Raw genomic sequence first — 12,105 nt, 5'->3', positions numbered from 1 at the left:
AATATAATCACACACACAAAAAAGTTTTAAAAGTCAGAAAGCAGAACAATTTTATGGCGAGAATGCTTTTGAGCCATGGTTGCTAGAGCATGAAAAAACGCCTGGACTCCTGCACTCTCACATTCATGGTCCTTCATGATCATTCATGATCCTTATCCAGTCCAGGTGGCTCGGATGGTAAAGAATCCACCTGCAATGCAGGAGACTTGGGTTCCGTCCCTGGTTGGAGAAGACCCTTGGAGAAGGAAATGGCAACCCCCTCCAGTATTCTTGCCTGGGAAATCCCATGGACAGAGGAGCTTGGTGGGCTAGAATCCATGGGGTCGCAAAGACTCGAACATGACTAAGCAACTAGCACTTTATGCAGTCCTACTCAAGCCCTCTCCCTCCTCTGTCACGCTGCTTTGAAAGACCAGCTTTAAACCAAACTGCAAAAAATCCCAATAAAATCCAAGCCTACTTTCCTCCTCCAGGATGCTACCAAACCTTTTTTGATGTGACATTCTAGCTTAGCATGGCAAGAAAAAAAGAAGTGCTGGGTGATAAGGGAACTGTTTGTAATCTCTAGGAAATCTCCATGATATCCTGTACTTCTGCCTCTTTGACTGCTTTTCCTTCTTCCTGCCCCCCTTGTTGTTTTTCCAGTGTAGTTCAGGGGAAAATAGATGAGGTTGTCGCTTTGAAGGAAAGCTTCCTGGCTGTGCTCAGACTCAGGTCTGTCAGCTGGTCTGCTCTTGGATAAAGGTTCTGCAGGACTTTGAAAACCTTGTTTTTCAATCCTGTTTCTGTAGACCTTGGTATTTTCCTGGTCATCTACCAGATCCTACCAGGACAGCCTCTGGCAGAACTCATTCAGATGGCAGCAGAGGGCAAGCCCAGGATCAGCAAGAACTAGGCGTAGCCCAGCCCCTGTGTTCCTTCTCTGCATCACTGCAGCATGGCTGGATATTTGCAGTGTGGCATCCTTGCCCCATGCCCCCACGTTCCTTCTGGGGGGCAGTAAGGAGGGCTCTCTCTGCCAGCTGTCGTCTTCCCCAGGTTCTCCCTTCCTTCAGCCCTTCCAGCCATAGCCTGCCCTACTCTCAGGCAGAAGCAGAGAGATGTGAAAGCTGATGGGTTGGGGGAGAGAGGCAGAGTGACACACAGGTAGGCACAAAGTAAGTCGCCAAGGCTGGATCGTGGGAAAATACTGCCAAGTGATGTGAAGATCATGCAACTGGAGTAAGGGATGTGCAGCCAGAGGGGAGATGCGAAGGAAAAGCGAAAATGTGAAAGCCACTCAGTCGTGTCTGACTCTGCGACCCCATGCGCTGTATGTAGCCCACCAGGTTCCTCTGTCCATGGAATTCTCCGGGCAAGAATACTAAAGTGGGTAGCCATTCATTTCTCCTGGGGATCTTCCCAACCCAGGGCTCAAACCTGGGTCTGCCGCACTGCAGGCAGATTCTTTACTGTCTGAGCCACCAGGGAAGCCCTAACATAAGATGAACACCACAGCAAAAGAATCTCTAAAGAAAAGAAACTTTTCTAAATGCTAGCTAGTGACTTACCTTTTCTGGGAGTTTATCCCTAAACAACAAAATTTAAATGTAACAAAACCACTGGGATTCCTCAAATTGTGTTGTCAAGTCTCTCAGAACCTCACTAGTTCTTTGTCTGTGTATTTATTCCGCCAGACAGCATAGTCTCTAGTTGTATTTCTGCAGGATCCAATGCCATGCCTGCCTGGGACGTAGTAGACACACAGTAAATGTTTGCTGGATGGATGGGCAGCCAGTGAAGGGGGATAGAAATAGGATATATAAAAATAAAGACGTGTAACATATGAACACAAGCGAAAGCAAAGCCATGAACTAGTGTTTGTTCACTCGTGTCCACAGCAGCAGCATTCGCGGTTGCCAAAGGGTAGAAGCAATGCAAGTGTCCATAAACAGACACTTTCCGCAAATGGAAAAACAAAATGTGGTTGTGTACATCCAAGGAAATACTATGCAGCCTTCAAAGGAAGGAAATTTACACGTGCTCTGTAATGTGAGTGAAACTCGAAGACTTGGTGTTAAGTGAGATAAACCAGCTATGAAGTGACATATTGCATGATTCCTCTAAAACAAGGTTCTTAGAGTAGTCGAATTCATAGGAAGATGAGCTAGAATGGCGGTTGCCCGGGGCCATGGAGAGGGGAGTGTTTAGTGTTTGATGGACACAGAGTTTCACTTGGGGAAGATGATAAGTTCTGCAGATGAGTACTGGTGATGGTTGTACAACAGTGTAATTGTGCTTAATGCCACTGAACCACAGCAAATGAAGCAACTGACAGAGAATTAATCTCAAAAATATACAAGCAGCTCATGCAGTTCAATACCAGAAAAATAAATGACCCAGTCCAAAAATGGGCCAAAGAACTAAACAGACATTTCTCCCAGAAGACATACAGATAGCTAACAAACACATGAAAAGATGCTCAACATCACTCATTATCAGAGAAATGCAAATCAAAACCACAATGAGGTACCATCTCACACCGGTCAGAATGGCTGCTATCAAAAAGTCTACAAACAATTAATGCTGGAGAGGGTATGGAGAAAAGGGAACTCTCTTACACTGTTGGTGGGAATGCAAACTAGTACAGCCACTATGGGGAACAGTGTGGAGATTCCTTAAAAAACTGGAAATAGAACTGCCTTATGATCCAGCAATCCCACTGCTGGGCATACACACTGAGGAAACCAGAAGGGAAAGAGACACGTGTACCCCAGTGTTCATCGCAGCACTGTTTATAATAGCCAGGACATGGAAGCAACCTAGATGCCCATCAGCAGATGAATGGATAAGAAAGCTGTGGTACATATACACAATGGAGTATTACTCAGCCATTAAAAAGAATACATTTGAATCAATTCTAATGAGGTGGATGAAACTGGAGCCTATTATACAGAGTGAAGTAAGCCAGAAAGAAAAACACTAATACAGTATATTAATGCATGCCTATGGAATTTAGAAAGATGGTAATGACAATCCTATATGCGAGACAGCAAAAGAGACATAGATGTAAAGAACAGTCTTTTAGACTCTGTGGGAGAAGGCGAGGGTGGGGTGATTTAAGAGAATAGCATTGAAACATGTATATTATCATATGTGAAATAGATGACCAGTCCAAGTTCAATGCATGGAACAGAGTGCTCAGGGCTGGTGCACTGGGATGACCCTGAGGGATAGGATGGGGAGGGAGGTGGGAGGGGGTTCAGGATGGGGACACATGTACACCCATGGTGGATTCATGTCAATGTATGGCAGAAACCACCACAATATTGTAAAGTAATTAGCCTCCAATTAAAATTAATTAATTTTAAAAAAAGAAAAAAGAAACATGAGGATAGAGAACAGACTTATGGACATGGGGAGAGGGTAGGAGAGGGTGAGATGTATGGAGAGAGTAACATGGAAACTCACATTACCATATGTGAAATAGACAGCCCACAGGAATTTGCTGTATGGCTCAGGAAGCTCAAACAGGGGGCTCTGCATCAACCTAGAGGGGTGGGGTGGGGAGGGAGGTAGGAGGGAGGTTCAGGAGGGAGGGGGACATATGTATACCTATGGCCGATTCATGTTGAGGTTTGACAGAAAATAGCAAAATTCTGTAAAACAATTATCCTTCAACTAAAAAAAAATATTTTTAAAGAGAAAAAAAAATGGCTGAAATTTTAACCACGAATCCATCCATGTCCATCTACCTCTCCAGCCAGCCAGCCACCCATTTTTCCATCCATCTATCCAGACACTCACCCACCCATGACCTCGCCACATTTATGGGACAGCTTTTCTAGGATAGGCTAAGGAACAAGACTTTTTAACACTACTGATTTTTTTTAATGGTTTTCTCAAATGGCATCCATTGGCTTTTCCTGCCAAAATATACCCAGTGCATGAGCTGAGTTAGTCGTCACTGTATTCATGGGAGTGAGCACCCCTGACCCTCTTTCACAGATGAGGAGGCAGAGTTCTAACAAGATTAGTGACCTCTTGTCAGTGCAGTTTAGGACTTCAATTCAGAAACCTTGGCTTTAAATTCCAAACCTTAATGCTATGCACAGATAAAGCAGGAGGGTGAGATGGAGGCAGCTGAGGGTATGGCAGGGAGGAGAGGAAGGGGAGCATGCCAGAGGAGGAGGGAAGAACAGCTGGACACACTTCACCCTCCATGGTGCTGATACTCTGTTTCTTGACATACAACAAGCTTGTTGCAAAACATGCTCTCACGAAGGCAGCCAACCTGCAAGGTGACCTTCAGAGATCCAAGAGGGGGTATGCTGTAAGCTGAAGAGAGCTTACCTGAGGCCTGGTGAGCAGACTGCTCAGTTCATGCCAGTATCAGAGTTAAATTGGTAACTCTGAGAGTTTGCTTTTCTTCAGAGGTTTATCTAAAACCACCATTTGCCTCTAAATCCAAACAGATGAGAATTTCAGCCTCATGTGAGACACATTTGTGCTTGCCTGTATATAGGATTATACTGTTGTTCAAGTGGACACTTTAACCTGGTTTCAGTTTAAGCTTTATTCGTGTGTGTGAAGCATTACCATTTTCATATGTTCTTTCAAAGTTGCACCTTTGCAAATTTGCTTACACGTATAAAGGCTTATTTTACTAGCATAATAAAACTGTAGAGTGGGTGGTCACTGCTGGTTGCATGGTTTGAGGATTTGGGGGCTGAGGTTGCTAGTATTCTCTTGGCCTGTTCATGGTCCCAAGGTGGTTGCTACCATACGAGCCATCATGTCAGAATTCCAAGCAGAAAAGTGGATGAACGGGGAAAGAAAGCCGCAGATGGCATACCAGTGAATCAGGTTCATCTGAAGAGCTTTCCCAGATACCCCACACTGTATTTCATTGACTGCTCCTCTACAAGGGAGGCAGGGGGAAAAGTCTTTTAGAGGGGTATGGTTCTGCTGTCAACAATATAGAGATTCTCGTAGTAAAGGGAGGGTGGATGTTGGGAGGCAATTGCCATCTTTACCAGAGCCATACCTATTAATACAATCCTTCCCTACCAGATCTGCTTCTGAATTTCACCCCACTGAACTCTGTCTATTCTGGCCACACTGTTTCAGTGATTGTAACATTATAATTCACTTGGAGACCTGAAGAGTCTGATTACTACTTTTGCATTCTATTGAGTTGGCATATAAGTTTGCTGAGATACTTAGTTTTTAACTAAATAATCTTCAAAATTTTTATTAGCCAAAAATAAAACCTCCATGTTGAGACCTGTTATCTTAATTAAAACCATTACTAAAGAATATAACCAAAAAGAAACATTCACAGATATAAATGGGTTACCAATAGAGAGAGGGAAGGGGCGGGGGCCAGATATGGGTAGAGGATTAAGAGGTACAAGCTACTATGTATAAAATAAATAAGCTACGTGGGTATATTGTACAACACAGGGAATATAGCCAATATTTTATAATAAGTATAAATAGACTATAACCTTTGAAATTGTGAATCACTGTTTTGTACATCTGAAATTTAACATTATAAATCAACTATACCTCAGTAAAAATAAACATAGTAATAAAAACCATTGCTACAATGCCTCCTTTAGGAGATGCCAGCTGGAGAATTTTCTGAAGTCATTTCTAGATTTGACTTTTTACACAAAAACCTCTGCTTTTGAAATTACTGTTTTGGCAGAATTTTCCTGAGCCCTGCCAATTTTATTTGTTCCATCCCTTTAAGTTCCTGGATCTTAACTTTATTGTGTCTCTGTGCACACAAGTTCTCAGGACAATACAGATCTTGACTCAGTCGTGACAGCCTGACAGTGTTGCCAGCCTAGAATTTTTTAGTGAAAGTGCAGAAGCATATTGAAATCTCCGGCTCGGCTCCCCACTACATTGGCGGAACACAGAAGACAAACAAAGGAGCCTTTCTGATGATTTAAAACTGTGTGTGTCTAATCCATTCAAGAAGAGTGTGGCCTGGCCTTAAGCCATTTCTGCTGTCCATAACCTTGATTCACATCTGCGGGTCCCTGTGCTGTCTCTGTGATGTAGTTATGAGCATTGGAGATTCTACTTTAAATGCACATGTGGAAATCAGAGTTATTGTACCTCTTCAGTTGCTGCATAACCCCCCTGAGGAATTAATTTTGGCCAGTGTGAAATAGAGAGTTAGCCATATAGTACCAAATAAGTGCTTCCAGAAATTGCTGGAGTGGGATGGACCCCAGGTACACGCTGCACAGAGAAAGTTCTTTCTTCTTTCTAGCACACTAAACATGCATTTGTTTGTTCATTTGTTTGTTTAAAGGAGTTAAATGTTTTCCAATTAAGATTTTCCTCTTTATAGAAAAAGAAGCCAAAATAAAGCCACATTTTACAGTTAGAACATAAAGCATAAACTATGTATTGGTTTGTATTGGGCCAGCTAAGTATGGAAGGCAGAGATGAGAAGAACTAGAGAAAGGAATGTAACTTTGCTGTTTATAAACTTGGGAGATAAAGATTAAGTACATCAATAAACATCTTGTTTGTAACCTTTATATCTGCAAAGAAGGAAATATTTGATTTAAGCTATTGCCATCAGAGCTAAAATATGAGAGCATAGGTATTTTTGAACCAACCCTCAACCTGGTCCCCAGCCCCAATCTTGTTTTGCAACATAATGAGGGGCACAAATGGCTACAAAATAAAAAGCTTCACCCAGTAAGATCATTTCTGGTCCTTTCAACTTCCTACTGCTGCTGCTAAGTCGCTTCAGTCGTGTCTGACTCCATGCGACCCCATAGCCGGCAGCCCACCAGGCTCCCTCGTCCCTGGGATTCTCCAGGCAAGAACACTGGAGTGGGTTGCCATTTCCTTCTCCAATGCGTGAAAGTGAAAAGTGAAAGTGAAGTCGCTCAGTCATGTCCAGCTCCTAGCAACCCCATGGACTTCAGCAAAGACTTCTTAAGTCATATAGCTTTGCCCAGCAGGATACACGATCAGGTTTTGAGGTTTGCCCTGTGGACCAGATGAAACAAAGCCCAGAATCCTTGGCTGTCTCCTAATTGGTGTGACTATAAAAAGCTGGCTGAGTTCGGCACTTTTTTGCTCCATTGCTGCAAGCCCAGATTTCTGATGACCTTGAGGGTCGGACGTGAGGTAAATACATCCTGATTCGGGTTGCTTGTTTCCATGTGACCTTAAATGACCCTATAAATCTCTCCCAAGCTTGAGAGGAGCCAGCCAAGTTGCTATTTGGAAGAATTATAATGTAAAGAGGTGTTTGATAGACTGAGATTCCCATACAGCATTTTTATTCAGACCTCTGTTCTCACATCTTGTGGGTTAAGTAAACCTTTGTTTAAGAAAAGTTGTGACCATAGTCCTTGTACTTGTTAACAGAAGCCTGCTGCCTGTAGAGGAAACTATCAGTTGTGACATGTTCCCCAGGGACCATAACCAGCTCCCCTTTGGATGAAGGGCATCTCGTTGCCCCAGTGGGACAGTTTTAACTGAACGGACAATCTGAGCAACTGAGCCAGGGGAGGCCCTGTTCAAGGGTGTGTTTTGGGTACTCAAATTGCTGCAGCTTTCTCAGGACTGCTTTGTTAGTGGTTCCTGGAGCTGGCTTTGCTTGCCAGGGATCCTAGAGGGAGTCACTTCAATTTTGTACTATCTAGAGAATCGCCCTAAAGATAATGAACTCGGGGAAAGTTTATAGCTACTGCAATGCATGGAGTTACATAAACAGTTTGGCTGGTTGTAACCACACAGAAGTAGTTCTGTTGGCTCTCCTTGGGTGTCTTTTAAAGGAATTCTTTGGCTCTTGATCTTTCAAAAGATATAGAGCAGATGTGGGGAAAAAATTCTAAATTTTAAAATTTTAAATTTAACTAGAGTAAATTTTTCTGCCTTTCAAAATCCAAGATAGGTGTATGTCTTCAAGAACACTATGCGTCAGGCATTAACAAAAAAAGAATGCTTTCAGGAAGTGAAAAATAATAATTGAATGTCAGAATGAAGAGAATAATGAATGTACTATTTTAGAAATATAATGAATGTACTATTTTATAAAACTGGGAAAGAGTCAATATGTTGGTTTCCCAAGAAATCATCCATCCTGTAAAGGTCCTAGTACCTGACTTCTGCATATCACAGTTCTCTTTGCATAGTTATTTCATATGCATGGTGGTATAAGACATTCATAACAGCACTGTTGGGGAGCAAAACCATTATCTTGCTCAACACTTGGGAAATAAAAAACTTATCCAAGATTAGATGGGGGCTTTCCCAGGTGGCACTGCCTGCCAATGCAGGAGACGCAAGAGATGCAGGTTCTATCCCTGGGTCGGGAAGAGTCCTCAGAGAAGGAAATGGCAACCCACTCCAGTATTCTTGCCTGGAAAATTCCATGGACAGAAGAGCCTGGTGGGCTACAATCCATGGGATCGCAAAGAGTCAGACACAACTGAGCACGCATGTGTGTGCAGATAAGATTAAATGACTTAACCAGGGTCACTCGAGGCATTTTTGTGGCAGAGCCCAGATGGAACGTGAGTCTTCTGACTTTGTCCTGCTGAGCAGCACTCTGGGCCAGGTAGGTGTGTACTTGGGGCAGGCGGTAGAGTATAAATAAGGCTTGTCCCAGAGACAGACGTAAATAAGTTAACTGCTGCTGTGATGAAGGTGGGATTCCCTGGTGGCTCAGAGGGCAAAGAGTCTGCCTCCTATGCGGGATGAGTGTTGAGAAGCAAATAGGAGTATGACATTCAGGAAAGAGATTCGAGAAGGGTGGTTAGAGAGGACCAGAGGGAAGAATATTTCTCTTACAACTTGAGGGATATGGAAGGGCCCGTCAGGCCAGGATTCAGGAAAAATGATCCCAATGGGAGAATAGCAAGTGCAGAGGTCCTGAGGCAGGAAAGTGCAGAGGTCCCGAGGTGGTGTTCTAGGAACTTGTAGAAAGGCTGGAATTGCTTAGAGCTTAATGAGTGATTAAAAAAAAAAAAAAAAAAGACTGAATAAAATGAAGTTAGTTAAAGAGGAAGGCAGGGGCAGGAACTAGCTAGGCCTTCTGGCCATGGCAAGGACTTAGGATTTTAGTTTTGTATGCAGTGAAACCCAAATGAAGGTGGTGTAGGTGTGGGGAGTGGGGCCAGGCCGGGGGTGTGATCTGACTGATGGTTTCAAAAGATACCTTTGTCTATACAGTACAGAGAGTGGGTTAGAGGGAAACAAGGCGGGCGAGTAAGGAGGTTACTTCATATACAAGCAAAAGATGGTGCTGGTCTGGATCAGGGTGGCTCCTGTAGTGTGGAAAGGGATGGGTGGACTCCCTGACCTTTTAGTTGTAGAACCAACAGGGTTCTTCTACTGCCAGGAGACTGAATGGCAGGCTTGCTTTACAGTTACTAGTGTAGGCTCTGAAATCAGCCACAGTTGAAAATCTTGGCTCTTCCTCATCCTAGCTCTTTATCCTCTGAAACTCAGTTCCCTAATCTGAAACATGGAGACGACAGTACCTCCCCCACAGGTTTACTGGCTGGAATTCCTAAGATACTGTAAATGGTACTGGCTCAGCATGGACCATTAGACAGATGGGCCTGTGTGCACCCACGCTGGCAGAACAGCCTCAGCTAAGGGGGCAGTGGAGCCAGATGGACCGAGTGCCTTCTGAGGGACCTGGGGGGCGGGGCAGCAGACGGCCCCCTCTGCCCAGTCCCTTGAAGAGAAGCAGCTGGAAATACAAAGGCGCATGTAGTGGGGGAAGGTGAGGAGTGAGACAGCATCTATTGATAACTAGGCCTCTGCTTCCTCACTTAGAGAAGGAGTTTGGACTCAGATCGCCACTGAAGTCCCTGGCAGCTTTAGCTTTTGCTTCTAAGCTTCTTCAGGAATTATGGGATAATTAAATCAGCTTCTGTGGGAAAAGCCCCAAAAAGTCAATTCTATTGTTTCAATGTTTCTTCCTGTAGAAAAGTATGCTGACCTCAGTTAGAAATCCTTTATTTTCTAACAGTTCACAAACCCAGTTTAGAATAGGACTCATTCACACTATGTTTCAAAATAAAAGAAATAGCTACAACCGTGCTTATAGAGTGAGATTTCTTATTTGAAAGTAAGCCAAGGGTGGGGGCAAGGGGATAAATTGGGATCAACATATATACACTACTATATAGAAAAGAGATAACTAATAACAACCTACGGTATAGCCCAGGGAAGTCCACTCGGTACTCTGCAATGACCTATATGTAGAATCTAAAAAAGAGTGGATAAATCTACATATATAATGGATTCACTTTGCTGCACAGCAGAAGCTAACACAACACTGAAAATCAACTATCCTCCATTAAGAATTAATTAAAAAAAAAAAAGTGTGTTTTTACAGCAACAACAAAAAGAACAAGCCAAAACAGGCATGTTTACTGAAAGCAGTCTGGATGGGTACACTGTCCACAGAGTACTATGGCCAGGTGGTGGATTACTGGTCAGCTTCGTTTTCTTCCTTGGACTATTCTGACTTTCTGATTTAAAAAGGGAAAAAAGAAAGTTTACTTTTACAGTGACTGGAAAACCTTTTTTTCCCTCCTTTTGGAGACTACAACCTCTTATTATTTGAGGCCCGTTTGTCCTCGATTTATACTGTGCTGTCTTACTGACACAGTCACACATTTCTTTTCATTTTTCGCCTGTGCTGGGTCTTCCTTGCTGTGCCGGCTTTTCTCTAGTTTCAGCAAGCAGGGGCTGCTCTCCAGTTGGAGTACTCGGGCTTCACCCTGTGATGGCTTCTCTTGTGGAGCACGGGCTCTAGGGCACATGGGCTTCAGTAGTTGCAGTACGTGGGCTTAGCAGTCGTGGCTCCGGGGCCCTAGAGCGCAGGCTCAGCAGTTGTGGCTCCTGGGCCCTAGAGCGCAGGTTCAGTAGTTGTGGCTCCCAGGCCCTAGAGTGCCGGCTCAGTAGGTGTGGCTCCCGGACCCAGAGCACAGGCTCGGTAGTTGTAGTGCACGGCCTCAGTTGCTCCTCGGCATGTGGGATCCTCCCAGATCATGGATCAAACCCAGTGTCCTGGCTTGGCAGGTGAATTCTTTACCACTGAGCCCCCAGGGAAGCCACACTGTGCTTACTGTTTACCTGCTCAGTTCAGTTCAGTCGCTCAGTCGTGTCCGACTCTTTGTGACCCCATGAACTGCAGCACGCCAGGCCTCCCTGTCCATCACCAACTCCCGGAGTTCACTCAGACTCACGTCCATCGAGTCAGTGATGCCATCCAGCCATCTCATCCTCTGTCGTCCCCTTCTCCTCCTGCCCCCAGTCCCTCCCAGCATCAGGGTCTTTTCCAATGAGTCAACTCTTTGCATCAGGTGGCCAAAGTACTGGAGTTTCAGCTTTAGCATCAGTCCTTCCAAAGAACACCCAGGACTGATCTTTAGAATGGACTGGTTGGATCTCCTTGCAGTCCAAGGGACTCTCAAGAGTCTTCTCCAACACCACAGTTCAAAAGCATCAATTCTTCAGTGCTCAGCTTTCTTCACAGTCCAACTCTCACATCCATACATGGCCACTGGAAAAACCATAGCCTGGCTAAACAGACCTTTGTTGGCAAAGTAATGTCTCTGCTTTTGAATATCCTATCTAGGTTGGTCACGACTTTCCTTCCAAGGAGTAAATGTCTTTTAATTTCATGGCTGAAATCACCATCTACAGTGATTTTGGAGCCCCCCAAAAATAAAGACTGACACTGTTTCCCCATCTATTTTCCATGAAGTGATGGGACCAGATGCCATGATCTTAGTTTTCTGAATGTTGAGTTTTAAGCCAAGTTCTTCACTCTCCTCTTTCACCTTCATCAAGAGGCTCTTTAGTTCCTCTTCACTTTCTGCCATAAGGGTGGTGTCATCTGCATATCTGAGGTTATTGATATTTCTCCCGGCAATCTTGATTCCAGTTTGTGTTTCTTCCAGTCCAGCGTTTCTCATGATGTACTCTGCATATAAGTTAAATAAGGAGGGTGACATACAGCCTTAACGTACTCGTTTTCCTATTTGGAACCAGTCTGTTGTTCCATGTCCAGTTCTAACTGTTGCTTCCTGACCTGCATACAGATTTCTCAAGAGGCAGGTC

The 12,105-nt window shown here is 44.1% G+C and overlaps 1 protein-coding gene across 2 annotated transcripts in view; it reads left to right on the top strand.

Annotated features, from left to right (window-relative positions):
• The window catches only part of GCNT4 (glucosaminyl (N-acetyl) transferase 4), a 30,749-nt gene that overhangs the window by 6,561 nt on the left and 12,083 nt on the right, over positions 1 to 12,105 (top strand). Inside the window, exon 1 of one of the 2 annotated variants that reach the window (XM_061429987.1) lies at positions 5,665 to 7,544. The exons of the other annotated variant lie outside the window; for it this stretch is intronic. The gene's annotated coding sequence lies outside the window, so the exon portion shown is untranslated. Of the gene's footprint in view, positions 1 to 5,664; positions 7,545 to 12,105 lie in introns of those variants that run through there. 2 annotated transcript variants of the gene reach the window in all.

Source organism: Bos javanicus, chromosome 10, assembly GCF_032452875.1.
Source record: "Bos javanicus breed banteng chromosome 10, ARS-OSU_banteng_1.0, whole genome shotgun sequence".
NCBI lineage: Eukaryota > Metazoa > Chordata > Mammalia > Artiodactyla > Bovidae > Bos > Bos javanicus.
Note: the sequence above shows the minus strand (reverse complement) of the source record. Positions and strands in the feature narration are given on the sequence as shown.